General features: G+C 35.4%; 1 long non-coding RNA gene across 1 annotated transcript in view; it reads right to left on the reverse strand.

Annotated features, from left to right (window-relative positions):
* The window catches only part of LOC141279273 (uncharacterized), a 167,199-nt gene extending 150,937 nt beyond the window's left edge, over positions 1-16,262 (reverse strand). Inside the window, exons 1-2 of the long non-coding RNA XR_012333245.1 lie at positions 16,177-16,262; positions 14,397-14,432 (exon numbers count right to left, since the gene is read on the reverse strand). This is a non-coding gene — a long non-coding RNA (uncharacterized lncRNA). The remainder of the gene's footprint in view (positions 1-14,396; positions 14,433-16,176) is intronic.
* Between the last annotated feature and the right edge of the window lie 1,334 nt (positions 16,263-17,596).

The following is a 17,596-nucleotide window of genomic DNA, read 5'->3' on the forward strand; positions in this document are numbered from 1 at the left end:
AGTAAGACTCATTTCCTATAGTTTCCATGATTTTCAGTAATATGAATTTACATTAAAAATATAGTCTTTGGGGCTTCCCTGATGGTGCAGTGGTTGAGAGTCCGCCTGCCGATGCAGGGGACACGGGTTCGTGCCCCGGTCCGGGAAGACCCCACATGCCACAGAGTGGCTAGGCCCGTGAGCCACGGCCGCTGGGCCTGCGCGTCCGGAGCCTGTGCTCCGCAACGAGAGAGGCCACAACAGTGAGAGGCCCATGTACCGAAAAAAAAAAAAAAAAAAAAAAAAAAATATATATATATATATATATATATATAGTCTTTGTTTTAAAAGGCAGCCCTAACACTTTTTGAATGCAACATTTTTTTAAAAAAATTTACCCTTCTTTAGTCTAAGTTCCTTTAGCTTTCCCACACATAATGTGAAGTTGAGCCAATCGCATCTTCCTGGTTATCGTTCTCTGAGACACAGTCCAGATTGTTAATGTTCCTCACAAAAGTGTGACCCAGAACTTCCTGAATACAGATATCCTGTTGCAAAAGAGAATAGGACTTTTATTACATCTCTCTTTTGGGATACTATGCTTCTATTGGGTTGGCCAAAAAGTTCGTTTGGGTTTTTCCATAAGATCTGAACAAACTTTTTGGCCAACCCAATATTTCAAATTTCACCAACTGACCTTATAGCCAGTTGCTTAGCACTGTTTTTCACTTTGAGCAGTTTTTCACTTTCTTACCTTTTCTGTCTTAACACGTTTCCTCTTCTAAACTCAAAAAGCTAATTTTTTACATTACATCTAGAATTGTGGTTTACTTTCTCATCTCAATTTTGTTACCTTAAAAAAAAAAAATAAAGCCCTGTTACCTAATCTTATAAGTCCCCTCCTGCTCTGAAATTCCTTGATCTAGTATCTTTATCAATTTATCTTTATCAATTCATGTTATTTGGCCTGGCCCTCATTTCCAGCAGGTGGAGATATAGAACACTAATTCTGTCTTGCAATTTCACACACTGATTCTCCTCTTAAGTCCTATGCTATAAGGAATTTAATAAATAAGCCAACTTTACCTTCGAGCAAGACAATGATTAGGAGAAAATATTAGTGATACAAAGGACAGAATTCCAAAGCAGCCTAATTAAACTGTCTGGTCATTAACTATCACTGCCCAACATCTAATAACCTTAAAGTACTTACTACTTGTCCTACTATAGTAAAGATGCCTATTCATGTTTTGTGTAATAAAACTCATTGCTGTTGTTTTTTATTTCCTGATTCAATGTTTAGATGAAACTCTAGTGAGGTTATTTCCTTGATTGTGTGTGTAACTTCATTTTTTTCTTCAATCAGATTTTCAGAACTAATTGTAAGCATTTGTTGCATTTATGAGGAAAATGTGCCTCACAAATGTAGAGTCAAACAGAAAGCATGCAAGATTTGATTCGGACACAGTGTTAATCAGTTTCAGCTGGTTTTTAGCTAGTTTTTGAAATTATTCTTGAAGTGACAAGAAAAAGACCTTGTCACAAACAAAGGCAAAATAACACGATGTATATAGAGGGGAAAAGAAGGTGTTCTAATTCTGTGTCCTTGCCTGTACTGGGAAAAAGTATTGAAAGAAATACGTGATAAACAGAAGGTGTCATCTGCCTTCATACCAAGTATGTTGCTGGTTGCCTTCACGGCACAATCAGAATCAAGACTTCTCAGATGTCTCGCCACTTTGTCAGGACTGAGGACAGGTCACAGTGGCTCCCGTGGAACTATCACTCGACCTTACCTTCCTCTCTTGCACATATTGGTCTGCATTTTCTGTTGATTCTTTATGTCTGTAAATAAACCAATCTAATTTAAAAGGTGGAGGAAGTCCTATGTCTCGTAGGGGTATTTATTGTCAGGTGGCCTGACCTTCTCGTGCCAAGGGAATTTACTTTTGCTCACGTTATTCTTTCTTTTTCTTCCTTTTTGGAAATATACAACAAAGCACTGAATACTTTTTGAATTTTGAAGTAGCTCTGAGATGATAATCACATTCCTATTTATTTATTTAAGGGGTATTGGGGTCAGGAGGGGTGGGAGAAAGATGGGGGTTGGGGGAAAGGACAATATTTCTTGGGCTTTTACTATGGAGTAGACTGTGTACTTGGTGTATTAGATACGTTATCTCACATAATTGAAAGAGCTACCCTGCATCCTGGTAAGAAGTTCATGGCTTGATGTTATTAATTAGTAACTACAAGGAGGTGAAATTTGGGCCTAAAGTTTTCAGGCCCTATAATCCATACATTTTTACTTCTTTTATATTACATTCCTACTTTATGGTAATTCAAGCCTATACAATGTATTTAATTTTGAGGCAAATCATTATTGATTATTATTTGTTACTTCCTAAAAAAAGAATAACACCTTATGTCTAATATTTTTTTTCAACCAATTTACCACCAGCTGCTGGGATACTTGACATCCCTGAAAAAAGATCCTAATTCTTTTAATGTCACAATCTAAACATGTAGATGTAAATACATGCATCCTTTGTTTGTTATCCTCTTGCACACAGGAAGGGCATTGACCTGTGGTTGTCATTACTGTTGCTCACAAAAGATATCTGGCTTTCTATGTTCCAAACACATAAGGAATTCAAAACTTTTTGAGGGTTAGGTTGTTCTTTGGCCCAGTGAAATATGAGATTAAGTGGCATGTGTTATTTCCGGGTTAAACTTTAAAAAAACAGTGCCAATTCACTCCATCCCCTTTCCACTCTTGTGTGACTGTTGCGGTTGAGATGAAGCATTTTTCAACCTGGGTTTCTGAGTAACTCCAATGAAGAGAATGTGCTTTTTAGTTTGGCCAGGTCAGAATTTGCTGTGATAATAAAACACCTCCAGACTCTCCATGGCTTAACCCAATAAAGAGTTACTTCTCACTCATGCAAAAATATTCATGGGCTACTGCTTCATGTTGTAATCATCTTTACATTGGCACCTGGAAGTGAGGGAGCAGTTACCACCTGCTGCATTGCTTGTAACTATGGAAGAAGGAAAAGAGAGCAAAGTGCTGACTGGCTCCTAAATTTTCTGTTCACTTTGCTTTGGTCAAAGCAATTTATATGGCGATGACTGAGTTCCAGGGGGTGGAGAAGTGCAATTTTGCCATCTGCCTGGACAAACAGCACCAGACATCTGTGACCAGTACTAATGACAATCACAGCCTCTAGCCCACGTCCCTGTACTAGAAACATAACATAAGCAAGAAATACAGTTGACCCTTGAACAACATGGTTTGAACTGCATGAGTTCACTTACAAGTGGATTTTTTTTCAATAGTGAATACCATGGTACTAAACGATCCGCTGCTGGTTGAACTGCAGATAGGGCGGAACCCTGTAATAAAGGGCAGACTATAAATCATACCAGATTTTTGCCTGCATGAAGGGCTAGGTCCCCTAACTCCCAAGCTGTTGAAGGATCAACTGTAACCTTACATAGAGTTAATCCAGGGGGATGCCCAAATATTCATTAAACGAGAACTGGTTAAGAAATCATGGTTCATGCATGGTAGCAGTTACCAACCCTAGGTACACATTAGAATCACTAAAAATGTTTTTTAAAAGACCAGTGTTTGGGGTTCACCACCCACCAGTATCATCAGAAATTTAAAGGTAGTCAGGATAAGGTCTAGGCTTTGGTATTATTGCAAACATTCCCAAAGGATTCTGATACGCAGCCAGAGTTGAGAACCACTGATACACACAACTGAGTATTAACCATATGATATAGAACAACAGGTAATGATTTATAATCATGTCCATTATCTATAAAAAACTATTTCAAGTTTAAAACAAGTTCCAAAATGCTTTGATATATGCTTTATGTACCCATATTTGCTTAAACATACAGAAAAGTTTAGAATGCTACACTATAAAATGTTCCACGTGTTCACCTCAGAGGAGTGGGCAGGACTTTCCATGGCTTATTAAGAGATGAGGAAAAGGATTTAAGTTCCACTTAGTTTTCAGGTTCTTTTCGCTAGGTTTTTGATTATTACTTCCTGTGTTCTGCAATAATAATCTTGTTGTGGTTAAGAAGAATCTAATGCTAAACTTTGAATTTAAAGGACAAAATATTATTTAATACCCTAAAAATAGAAATGCATGCCGTATCTCTAAATAGGGAAATGTAATGCTGAAAATATGTTGGTTTTCACCAAAGTCACTACCAAATGTACAGATTAAAATTCCCAGATTTCTTGTGGGTGGTTTAGGGAGAATTTAATTATTTTAAATTATATCTGGAAGAATTATCACTTTTAAATAAATACATTTATTTAAATATTATCATATTTAAAATAAATTTGGGAAACAGGGATGAGTTTTAACCCTAAATTAAGAAAACATTATACATTTAGGATACTGCAAAGACTTTGGTACAGCTGCAGGAACAGAAAGATCATCCAAAAGAACATAAGAAGAATGTTTATGGCAGACCCCAAAATATATAAGAATCTAGAATGTAGTAAAGGTGGTATTTCAAAGTGTGGAAAAAGAATAGTTTATTCAATAAACACTACTGAGAAAACTTGCTATGTTTCTTACTCTACATAGTAAAACAAAAATTCATCATTATTCAAAATTTAAATGTGAAGTATAACCTATAAAAAGTAAAGTATGAATATGAAGTATAACCTATAAAAATAAAGTATAAATAAACATAAATAGTTATATCATCCTGGAAAACAAAGGGCTTTTCTAAAAACAGAATCACAGAAAGAAGCTATAAGTAGACTATTTACAAACCCATAAATAAAAATCTAAAATATCGGTGTCATCATATATCACAAATAATAAGAATAGATGATCAGCACTCTGGGGAATTTAACACATTTTAGACAAACTATTAATAATCATTAGTATAAAAACCCCAGACACATTTATTAGAGAAAGTGTAACAATAACAACAAAAAGGTAAACAGCTGAATAGATATTTGACAAAAGAAAAGAAATACAAGTTAATTGATTCGATATCCATTTTGTATTTATACTCTACATTTCCTGATTAGGTACTGTTCTAAACTCAGCAATAGCCTAATGAACATAACAGAGCCCATGTCTTCTGAATGTATATTCTAGTAGGGGGAAAAAAATGATATAACCAAGTCTCGTGTGTCACAAATGTAATGCCAAATAATAAAGCAGAGTATGGACATTAGGACATACGGGCATGAGGAGTTAATTTATATGGGATGGTCAGAGAAAGCTTCACTGAAAGGAATAAGGCTATGAGCCATGTGCACTAAGTGTTTCCCAGGCACAGGATATAAAGGTATGAGAAGACAATTATCAATCTGCTTCATAAGGTTGCTTCAGCCTGAAGCAACAAGGTTGCTTTTAGCTAAAAGCGACCTCAGAGTTTACCTGCCCTCCCTAAGGACTGAAGGGAGCAGTATTTTGGCATGTATTACACCTTCACAAAAATGGTTTGGAGAGCTCCATCGACCATAGTTTCTAGAGAGATGTACAGAAAGTAACAGTGCCAAAAGTCAAGGAAAATGCTTTTCAACTGTAGTTAAAATTTTCTATTAGCATAATTCAGCATTAGAAATTCTTTGAAGCTTATATGGCCCACTATGTAAGTGGAAGCCTACAAAAGTCATCCATGGACTCAAAGACATAATGACATAATGGTTTCCATTTCCATGTGGACTCACTTCATAGGAGATACATTTGGCTCAGCAGAATTCATTTAACATTTATGTGTTAAGTTTATAGATAAGCAGGAAAAGAAAAACTGTTCTTTCTGTCTAGTTCAAATTGGAAAAAAATAATAAGATAATAATTTTTGTAAGGTGAGAGAAAAAACAGTTTGATGAATGGGAATCAGGTTAGGTCCATGCAGAAGCTCTCCATAGCAAGGTTTGCTATACAATCTTGCTTTAATTTAAAAAGAAAGGAAAGGTAACACTGGAGGGACAGATGAATTGCACTTGTTTGTGAATGTACGAGAACAAAGAAGAAAAACAAGGAGACCAGGACCACACTTAATCTTACATCTTAATCACTGGGACAGATTTGGATAGGGAGACATATAAACAACAATATCTCAATTGTTTTTGAAGGTAGATCTCCCAAAGTGAGGTCCCAGCAGGAAGCATAAATGGGTTCTCCAATTCTGAGGATGGAGTTTTACCCAGATCTTAGATTTATAGTCTGCTTCCAGTGTGAACAAAGGGGAACCAACAAGATAACTTTGACTTCTCAATTGCTCATTTTCTGGCCCGTTAAAGAAACAGCAGAGGTGGGACAAATTTGATAATGAAACCTGTACTCCCCAGAATTGGGGGAATGCAAGATAATCTTATGACGATTTCAACTGTGGAAGTGACAAATAATTAAACTATGAATGGCATAATATACCATCTTTCCTCACTTGCCTTAGTCATTGCTTGCTAAGTGAGCAGGAATTAAACTTTTTCACTGACAAGTTTCCTTTCTTCCTTTTGCAAGTTTATGAGGGATTATCTAATAGAACCAGCCAGTCTAAGCTTGACTATGCTCCCAGAACTGTTCAAAGGAAATGGCTTCTATCCCAGTAATACAAAACGAAAAGCAGGAAGAGGATCTACCACTCACTAGAGGAACCCACGAGTGAGATGGAGATTGTGTCTCTTTTCTTGTCATCAGAAATTCTCACCAAGAACATCTCAAGAGAGAAATAAATTAAAGTGCTTCATCTCAGGAGGTCCTCTGCATTGCTGTCCATGAGGAACAGGGTAAGAATGGTAGAGCCATCCTGGAGTAGCCAGGCACCATCAGTAGGCAGGAGTGAGGCTACCGGTAGCCATTCTATCAGAGAGATGGTGCAGCTGTAGCATGCATGGGGGAATAAAGAAAGAGAAAAGTCAGACCACACTAGAGGGGTTTTGTGGGGGAATCTCTGGAGCAACCATGGATTATGGCAGACCTGGGTTTGAAAAACAAGATTTTTAAGAATTCTTACTCTGGTTTGCTAATATACACTTTAACGCTCTTAAAGAGACAAATAATGATAAGAAGTACCTTGTGATTTTTTGTTTGTTTGTTTATCAGAATGTGAAATTTTGTAATGACTCCATGCAGAAACCAAGCCTAGTGAAGCCCTAGAACATAGTCAAGTTATACAAACATCCCTTCTAAAGACATCCAAATACTGACCACACTCAGTCAGCAAGGAGGGGGTCATTCAGAGGTTTGGTGAAAATTTCTTTCAAATCAAACCATAGCTGGAGATGTTAACCAGGTAAACTCAGAGCCAAACCAAACCAACATATTGTTAGTGCTCAATAAATATTAAACTTGGAAAGGAAAATATATGCCTTCATAAATCCCTGTTAGAAATGGTCCATTCCTATACCTTTCATGTGTAAATGTGAAAACACAAACCCAAAGAAGTAAATGATTTGTACACATTTGATACCCATTGTCCCAACTTAGACATCAGCCAAAAAAGGTTTCCAGAAGACTTTTCACTTTTAGCAAAATTTTTACAAAACCTCCTCTACTTCTCCCTACATTTCTTTTCCCTGTTAACTTCCTTCATTCTTCTAGAAAGCTAAATATTCTGAATCTTCTTTAGTGGATGAGCGGTCCTTTAAAAAGTTTATTCTCTGTGAGTAAATTTTAATTCCTCAACAAAATTTGCAGCAAGTTCAAAACATAATCAAATGTGACCTTTCATTCTTAGCATTTATCTCTGAATTTTCACCTTTTTAACATTTTAAAATGAATTGTAATCCTGATTCATGTGCCTGACTGACAGAATGGAAACTATAGTTATCCAGCAAATGAAATGATAAATCTAACGAAATGATAAAGACTATGCTGGATCCTAATATGGACCCCAGAATCAGAGGGCCAATAAAACTTTTTCCATATAAGCAATAAGGCTGTTTTGCTCTCTAATCATTTGTGTGTTCAGTGGAATAGCACTTTTAATTTTCTTCAAGCACTTTTCCTTCACATTCAAGACTTTGCTAATTGCTTGTGCAAGGGGCCTAGCTTTCAGCCTATCTTGGTTTTCACCATGCCTTCCTCACTAAGCGTAATCATTTCTAGCTTTCGAATTAAAGTGAGAGATGTGTGACTCTTCCTTTCATTTGAATACTTAGAGGCCACTGTAGGGTTATTAATTGGCCTAATCACAATATTTTTTGTTGTGTCTCAGGGAATAAGGATGCCCAAGGAGAGGGAGAGAGATGGGGGGACAGCCAGTCAGTGGAGCAGTCGGAATACACACAATATTTATTAAGTGTGTCATCTTATAAGGGCGTGGTTTGTGGCACCCCAAAACAAGTACAATAGTGACATCAAAGACCACTGACCACAGACAACCATAACTACAATACTAATCAAAAAGTTTGAAATATTGTGAGAATTACCAAAATGTAACACAGAGACACTAAGTGAGCAAACCCTGTTGAAAAACTTTCGCCAATAGACTTCCTCAACGCAGAGTTGCCACAAGCCTTCAATTTATAAGAAACACAGTATCTGCAAAGCGCAATAAAGCGAAGCACAATAAAACACAATAAAAGTACAACCTTCTAGCCTCTTCTTCCACATTCTCTGTGTTTTTTTCATTTCAAAAATGCCAGAATTTGTGCTGTTCCCAGAACTCATTACACCGTTTCAATCTCCATGTCTCTGTTCCTGCTGTCCCCTCACCTGGATGACTCTAGACTGTTGCAGTGGCTTCAAATGATCACTCATGTCTAGTTTTCCTTTCCTTCTGGGCATAGGAGAAGACTTTACCACTCTGCATCCCCTTGTAGTTACATGAGGCCATGCAACTAGCTCTGGTCAATGGATTATAAGCAGATTCTGGAAATGTCTGATATGGGAGGATTACACATCTCTGTGTAGCATGTTTTCAACTCTGTTCAATATGTTGTGGACAGAAATGACATATTTATTTAGTGGTGATTAAATGGGGCTTTTAACTGACAGTTCCACACTTTCCAGCCCTCTTGTGAAAGCATATATTGCAATGGAGCTTCAATAAAATCAATGCAGACTAGAATCTGAGCAACCTCAGGATATACCACTGCTCTGGAGAATTCATCAGAACACCATAATAGGTGTTGTGTAAGCAAGAAATATAGTGTTTTTTAAGCCACTGAGATTTGGGGGGTGGTTTGTTCTTATAGAGTAGTCAATTCCTTCCTGCCTGAAAATAAAACATAGCTGTCTTCCCCTGTTCTGAAACTTCATAGGCTGAGTTAGACGCCTGTGCTGTGATCATTTCAGAATTTAATGCCAACATCCATACTTTCTGTTCAGGAGTGTAACAGCACGTTTTCAGTCTACAAGATCTTTCTGTGAACCTATCCCCAGTTTGAGGACAGGCACATATGATGCACCCAAAGTCAATCAATGCAACACATTCTCAGTGATTGATTCAAATGTGGGTAACTGATTAAATCATTCTAAACAGCATGAATCTCAAAACTCCTTCTTGTAATGCTGGGATAAAAATGTTTTCACCTTATTAAACTATTTGTAGCTGAAAGGAGATAGCTCTGTAGCTACTGGAAGCCTTTTTGTTGCCATGAGCGATGTCCATTTTAAAATCAGAGGCAACACAAGTGAAGTCAAGTCACATTACAGAGAGAATTATATTCCTACTATATTATCCGACTTTCTTACAAAGCCATGCCTAAAACCAGCCCCACTTTTGGACTTTCTCTTATGTGATTCAGTAAGTTCCTCTTTACTTAAGCCAACTTGGACTTAGTTTTCCTATAATTTTTATTCTAAAAAGCATTAATGGCAGAGATTCTTCCTTTAGTAATCAGAACACCGTGTATTTTCTGCTATCAGAGGATTTAAAGTGCAGTTTATTGTATGTTCAGATGCTTGTATCTCCCTCTAAAATATGTTTCCTGAGGCCACAGTGTCTGTCTTATTTAATTCTTATAGCTGATGCCTGGCTTACAGCTGATGTTTAATGAGTGGCTATTCAAATTACCTGAACCGAGCAGGGAACATAGTATGTTTGGGCCTTAGCAGGGGGTCTCTGGCTCCAGTGGAGTCAGCGGGCAGCCAGACAAAGAAGGCTTCTAGCAAGGTCGTCAAAGAGAGGGATGCTCAAAGCAAGCATCACAGATTTTCCAACATTTCTTGGAGCCATTTTGATATTTTAGCAGAAACTGGGGTTGCTTTGCAGTTCTTAGACTATTTAAAAATAGTCTAGTCTTGCCTTGCCAGAATTCTATCACCTATGTTTGAAGAGGCCACCTCAGGTCGAGAAGAATCATACCTTGCCAACACAACATGAGAAGAAAGAACGGAATAGATACAACAACATCAACGGAATAGATACAACAACATCAGAGTTGTTTTCTCTGAGAGGCCAAGACGAAAATTAAGATATATTCTGTATTTAAGAAAACTGCTTCTTAAAATACTCTTCAGCAGGAAATGGTTCAATGTCTTTTCTCTGCTCAGGTCTTCCTTATGGTTAAAGCTAATCCACATTGAGGGCTTGGTAAGACACCATGAATGATGCTCTCTCATTACCTGTCACCTCAGGGATAAGGCTCTTTGGAGCATGACACAACACATCCTCCCATTCTCAACCTGAGTCACCGTCACTTTTCTCTTTTTGACCTTTTGCAGGAACTGCGGGGACATCATTCTTGACTGACACTGATGCTGCCAGGCAGCTTGCTCCCAAGGATGGCACCCGCTGGCTCTGTGGCTATGACTAACACCCAGGGCTTTCTTCTATCAGGGAAAAAATACTATAAAAGAAAATGCTGACAATTACTGTAGTGGAATAAATATGATGGTTTAACGCCAACCACTATACTGCTGCTGAATGGCATCCTTCCCATTTTCTGCCAGGACTTTCTCTTGCTTCTTTTAAATAATCATTGTATTTTACCTTTTAAGCGTTTTTTCTTTTTAGAATTTTGTATCTTCTTCAAAACATAGGAATTATTTATCAAACTTCATTGCCAATTTATTAAATAATATTATAACCAAGGCTTTGCAGTAAATTATAACATTTCTCAAAGTATGGTCCATGGAGCTTGAATTTCAGTTACCTGTATCATGTGTTTAAAAATGGGAATATGGGCATCTCACAAAAACCACTGAGTTTCTGGGAATTACCTTCTTAATCAATAGAGCATGTGATTTTTTTTAAGGCAAAACAAAGTTTGAGAACTACTAATCTACTGTCTTATTTTGTATTAGGCACTGTGCCTCATATCACCAGGAATATCAAAGTGAAGTGAGGGTCATCTTGAATGGAAATACTTTCTCAGAAAAACAGGCATAACACCATTAAAAATCAACAATATCCTCCTTGCAAAATGCTATGAAGATCAGAGCTATTAGGAGTATGTATACTAAGTCTCTCCATTTGAGTATCTGTAGTAGATAGAGTAGATATTCAACAAAGTATTACATTTTATTATTTAGAATATGACTCTATAAATTTTAGGATATTAGCCTACTGATCACTTATAAGTAGCTTGTTTAGATTTTCTATTATGTCAAAATTATTGGCATCCTTAATACTTTATAATCATTTAAGATAATGTTATTTTAATTAAGTAGAATTTTTGCACAAAGATAAAATGGATTAATTTCTCTTACTTTCTCATGCCATCATGAGAGTCTTCTACCAAATGTCTAAATTGTGTTAATTAACATTCAGGGAACTGGAATTACTAATACCAGTAGGTATTTAGACATGGTCCTTCCTCCCACTCAAGTTTTAAAGACATGTAAAACCTCATGAAATAATTACATAACTCAGTAATACGAAAAGAATATCTATGCATAACACTTCAGAGTTTCACATTTAATTTTTAAGCCTGAGAGGTAATGGACTAGAAGGTACAACAGAATTATAGGGTATTCACAGACGATTATGAGGGTGAAGCAAGGGCATTTGGAGTGGATGGACTGAGGGGACCAAATAAATTATTTACCAAAGAAAACAAAGGAAACAAGTCCTGAGACTGTTGGTCTTATTCTATTTTGGAAAGTCAGATTCAGTAATGACCTATGAAATATCAGGCTGAACAACTGTGTTGATATTTATAAGAAGTAGTGAACTTCTCTGTGAGACACTGAAAACCAAACTAAACCAAATGTGAGTTATAAAACAATAGAGGCTAGTCAAAGTAGACAGCTTAAAGGTGCATCATCCAGATAAAGAATGAAATTTCCAAATTCACATCAGCAACAAGCATTATAATACCATCAGTTCATGCAGGTACAACCAAGTCAGGTTTTAAAATTCTCAGAAAGATAAACTGGGAATTCCCTGGCAGTCCCGTCGTTAGGACTCCACACTTTCACTGCTGAGGGCGCGGATACAATCCCTGGTTGGGGAACTAAGATCCTGCAAGGCGCGCAGCATGGCCAAAGAATAAAATACAATTTTACAATTCTTTTACAATAAAATAAAATTCTCAGAAAGATAAATTAGAAGAATAAAAATTTAGATAGTAGCTTAAAAAAGTGGAAATATTTCCTAATAACTTTAAATGTTTATCATAGTTCTAAGTGTAATGTTAAAATCACAGTATTTTACCCTGGAGAAGTTTCAAACTATAGCACATTATACTGAAAAAAAAAATCTTGCAACTCTTTTTACTATTGGAATTGATCAATATGGAAACATACATCCAATACAGTCTCAAACTCAAAAGACACTCAGATCATCTAAGCTGCCATGGTACACACTGTGCAATTTTTGCACCTGGTCATAAATGTAGAATTTTTAACCATTTAAAAAATATATTTATTCTTTAAACTATTTTTTTTCAGAAATAGTTTTTCAAAACAAGATCTTATATTTTGGTGGTAGAGACCTAGGTCTTTGGCTTCAGATCTGGTTTAAGTTCTGCATTCACTACCAATGAGCTGTATGACTTGAAGTCACCTGACTATTCTAAATATAAGTTTATATGTAAAATGAAAACAACCCCCATAAAATTGTTCTGACAATTAAATTATCAACTTGGAAAATGCTTTTCACATAGGAAGCGCTCAATAAATGTTATCAAGTTTTAGAATCACATGCGATTAGATTGGAAGTTTTCAGAAAGAAAAAAAAACTATATATAAATATATACACACACTATAACATGCATATATATGTATATATGAAAACTCTGTTAAAAGAGTTTTTGTTTCATTAAAATAATTAAATCTGTCCCAATAGTAGTTTATAAGTATTCTCAGATGCATTACATATCCTGATTCAAACACTGGCCTAAAGTTCTTAGAATGCTGATTGATTTCAGGTTGTTAAAACTTCTTTGTGGTTTGACATCTATTAAGTCCAAGAGACTCTGATTGAGGATCTACAGTTATTATGTTTTTAGTTTCTCCTTTTATACTGTAGCTTTAGTGGATATTGACCAGGTTCTTTTGAGTACCTACTTAGCTAATAAAAGACTCCCTAGCAGTTTTCAGTGCACTTAGGTTCTCTAGGTACTATTTCAGGTACATGAGAAGAGCTGGAGATATTACTTTTCATAAGAAAATGTGCAAGAAAGAACTGGACAAGGATATATTGTGGAAAAGGAGATACACTGCAATAGAAGTTAAAACAGAGTGACCCCCATGCCCAACCTTTATAGCTGTGTCATCATAAAGAAATAATTTATGCCCCGAGAGACCTGGTTTTCTTATCTAACTTATGCAAATCATAATAGTTTCTGTAGTTATTTCTTAGAGTTTCTTATGAGGAATGAATAACACAATGCATACTTAATATTGTGTATTTCAAATTAAATATAAATTGAACTTATTATAATGAATCTGTTTCTCATTTACCTTGGAAACATTTACTTGGCTTACGTTACACTTAATTGTCACAGCTGCCTTATAAGATGGCTCTTATTATCCCCTTTATAGATTTTTTTTTAAAGGCTCAAGAAATTGAGTCACTTGTAATAAGCGATGAAGCAAGGCTTCAAACCAAAGTTTGTCTTACTCTGATGTCTGAGACCTTTACTTCAAGATTACCCCTCAGTAAGAGTTATGTTATAAGGGATAATATGTTCCTTTATACATTAGTGTAGAAACCAAAATTCAGGGCTTCGGTTGAGAATCTTGATTAGATTAATAGATTTTAATTGTAAAGGTTAGGTTTAAAAAGTATAATTCTTTTAACAAGAAGCATATTGCAACACGCTAATATATTATCCTAGCATAGGTATTAGGAAGAAATCAGACTGATTTCACATCCTAGTTTAATCCCTAACTGCAGCACATTTTTAAGCTAATTGTTCTTATCTTAAAATAGGTGTGGGTATGAATTAATGAGTTAATCCATATGAAGGAACTTAGAGGGCTAGATCTATAGTAAACACAGTGTAAATTAGCTAATGTGTTAATACTTACAGTAATGCCCTGTTCTGTGGAAAAAGATAAGTTTACCTATAAGGAAAAAAGGAAGTGGTAGAGATAATGATATATATTTAACATTTTATTAATTTTCTTTGGCATTCAAGAAAACTACACTTTCCATCTTCCTTTGTAGAGTGCTTGAGGACCACATGACAAAGTCCTGGCCAATGGAATGTTGGTGGAAGTTTGATAAGCCACCACCAGATGCAGAGGTTTAGAAACTGTGTGTGATCCTCCTACATTTTTAAGATGGACAACAAAAAAAGATGGAAGGATTCTATCTTGATCTTGTCATTTTACTCCTACATTCAGTCATTACACATTTCTGAAAATATGGACATTTTTTATATAACCATCCTAATATAGTCCCCAGAGAATTAATGCAAATTCTTTGCTATCAAATAATACCCAGTACATAAAAACATTTTCCCAATTGCTTCAGAAAAGTACATTTACAGTAAGTTTGCCTGATTCACTATCCAAACAAAATCCATCTACTATAACTTGTAGCTACATGTCTCTTAAATCCTTTTAAATCTAGAACCTCCTCTTGCTCTTTATGCCATTGACTTAAAATTTCCTGTGGAATGTTATGCCTTCTGAATTTGTCTTTTTGCCTCTTTGCACTTTTATTCAAACTTGTTCTTCTATCCTCAGTATTTCCTGTGATAGTTAAATCAAGAAGCTTGATTAGATCTAGACTCTGACTTTGACAAGGCTACTGTAGTTGTTTCTGTGTGCTTCTTGCCGTTTTCCTTCAGGAAGCCCACAATATCTGGTAGCACTGATTTAGTGACACTACAAATGTTCAGTGGGTTCAGGGAGTGACAGCTATCCCTCTATTGTTGGTGTCATTCATTGATGACTGCTAGCTGAAATAAACAATCCATATTTCATGATAGGGATTTTCTAATTTTATCATTCTTTCCACATTTACCAGCTGGAATTCCTTCCTTCATCAACTGAAAAACAGTTTCATATAGGACACACAAGATAAATATAAAATTCTTTCTTTTTTAATTGCTGGTTTTCAAGAGGTAATTGGCCCTAATGTCTGCCAATGATATTTAATCAACTGTTGCTTGTTTGAGGCTTTTTCCATTTCTCTTTCATTTGTAGAGCATAACTATTAATTTATATACTCATATACTAAATATATTACATATTAAATGTTATACATTATTATTGCATGCTGTTTAAACCCCTTTGTAAGCAACAAAAGGTGTCCATTTGATTGACATGACATCTACTTATAAAATATTTCCTGAATGACCACAGGAAGAAGTTCAAAGTTGATGTTATCTTCCCCAGGAAAGTCAGTCACAAAAGGATGTATATGAGGCCTGGGTAAGACCAACATGCAGTTGTAATAAGAGAATAATATGGTACCATCTCTCTCAGCATTCATCAAACTACTGGTTTTTGTAGCATATGCTGTTGGATACTTTCATACCCAGTGTTTTCTGTGCTCATCTAACAAAAAAGCACTGATTAAAAAAGAAAATAACACTTGCTTTGATCATGCAGCTCTAGAAAAGTTAGAATACATTCAGCAATGACATTTATTATTAGCAGAATCCGCTGTAAATCAGAGATAAAGTTGACAAATTTCACAGGTTGATCAGTGGAAATATCAAGTGACTCAGTGTGTGATGGATTAAATGGGGGGCAAAATTAAAGTTATGCAAATTATTTCTATGCAGGGATTCTAATGTCAGACACAAAAAATGACTAGACATGTCTCGTCAAGAATAAAAATGAAGCTGACGCTGACCTATGGATTGGCTCCTACTTAGTTTGGGTGGCTGATGACAACAAGGAGTTGATAAACACAGGAAATACTGTTCTCGAGTGGGATTTTGACCAGGATTTAATTTCTATTAGTTGACACTTCATGAATCTACATCTGCAACACAGAGATAATTAGTGTTCATTATGAGAGGCAGAAGATGGTAAACGGAATGGTTTTAGAGTCTGAAATTTAGCTCAGCCTCATCCTAAATGTGTGACATTTGGTAAGACACCTTACTGAATGAACCTCAATTTTCTCATCAGTAAAATAATAATAATAGAAATATACCCACTGCCTGCCTCAAAAGGTTTTAGTAAGGCTCAACAATCAAAATTACAGAGCAAGCGAAAATGTCATTAATTAGGAATTAGTTAAATAAATGATGGTACCCTCTATGTGAGAATGTATCCAATGTTACAAATTATGACTTAGAAAACTATTTAATGACAGGAGAAAATTAAGATAATTACTGTAAATTTAAAAGCAGTTTAAATTATGTAAACTATATTTTTTTATAGAAGAAAAAAATTATAGAAGAAAAAAATTGTTATAGAAGAAAAAATTATGAATATATACATGGGAGTTAAAAAAAGATATATATCAGATATTAGTAGTGGTTATTGGTGACTCTTTTTTTATCCTTCATGTTTTTCTACCCTTTAAAATTTTAATTAGGAGCAACTGCACTGAAACCAGAAAAAAAGAAAAGAAAAAACAGAAATAGCCCAATGGTATAGCATACAGAAACAAGAAGCATATCCACACACATATAGACAATGATTTTTGACATGCAGCATGGTAGAGCACTTGGACAAAGAACGTATTTTCCACAAAATTGATACAATTGGTACCCACACCAAAAAAAAAAGAAAGGAAAAGAAAATGAAATAGGATTGCTACCTCATGCCACACATGAGAATCAATTCCAGAAGGAACAGAGACCTATACACAAATTTTAAACAATAAAGCTTCTGAAATACAAGAAAATATTTTCATGTTATCAGTTCAGGTAAAGTTTTAAAGAAATGATTATTATATTTACGTATATTAAAATTCATAGAGTTTATCTTTCAAAGTATATACTGGATGTGAAAAAGCAAGACATAGTTTGAGGAAATAACACATGAAAAAACAAAGGGCTTTTAAACAGACCATATAGAGACTTCTCACAAATCACTATGCATAAACAGAAACCACAGTTAAAGAAAAGGGTAAAAAATCATTGAAAGATATTTCACAAAAGAGAAAAATCAAACGGTGCCTAATCTTGTGAGGAATCAGAGAAAAGGAAATTAAAATTAACATTGATTAATTGATTAATTACTGTTGGCTAGCATTAAAAACCTGATTATGTCAAGTGTTAGTAAGGATAGAGAACAGTGGAAATTCTAACATTCTACAA

The sequence above is a fragment of the Tursiops truncatus genome, chromosome 8, assembly GCF_011762595.2.
Source record: "Tursiops truncatus isolate mTurTru1 chromosome 8, mTurTru1.mat.Y, whole genome shotgun sequence".
Lineage (NCBI taxonomy): Eukaryota > Metazoa > Chordata > Mammalia > Artiodactyla > Delphinidae > Tursiops > Tursiops truncatus.